Source organism: Geospiza fortis, unplaced genomic scaffold (genome assembly GCF_000277835.1).
Source record: "Geospiza fortis unplaced genomic scaffold, GeoFor_1.0 scaffold114, whole genome shotgun sequence".
In the NCBI taxonomy this organism is placed as follows: domain Eukaryota; kingdom Metazoa; phylum Chordata; class Aves; order Passeriformes; family Thraupidae; genus Geospiza; species Geospiza fortis.
In genome coordinates this window covers 1,622,243-1,622,808 of record NW_005054383.1, presented here as the reverse complement: position 1 = coordinate 1,622,808, position 566 = coordinate 1,622,243, and positions in this window count along the sequence as shown.

Genomic DNA, 566 nt, shown 5'->3' with positions numbered 1-566 from the left:
AAGGGGGTTCGGGGGTCTCTGGGAGCCTTGTGGGTCAGGCTGCGGGTGGGAAATGGGGGTGCCGGGAGGATATGGGGTGCATTGATGGCGTACAGGTGCACTGGAGGGATATAGGGGTGCACAGGGGAGTAGGGGTGCAGGGGGTCACTGTCACGGTGTGGGGGCCGTGCTGGGGCTGACCCCAGGGACTTGTGCAGGGCATGGCACCCCAAAACTGCTGCTGTCTCCTGCGGGGGTGGGGACACCCTCTGTGTGCCGCTGCCCTGGGACACTGCAGGCTTTGGGGGTGCGGGCAGCCCTACACCCCGTGCTGGGGGGCTCCGGGCCCCGGCAGTGCCACCCTGTCCCGCAGACCCAGGGACTCCCAAAAGCCCTTCCAGGGCCACTTGGTGCCGTTTTGGGGTGAGAAAGGGGCGTTTCGGACAAAGCAGGGAGCGGAGGCGGCGGTTGGTGCAGCAGTTCCTTCCCGGCCGGTACAAAGGCAAAACAAACCGAAAGCGTGTCCGTGTCCGTGTCCGTGTCCGTGCCCATCCCGTGCCCGTGCCCGTGCCCACTCTCCTCCCATG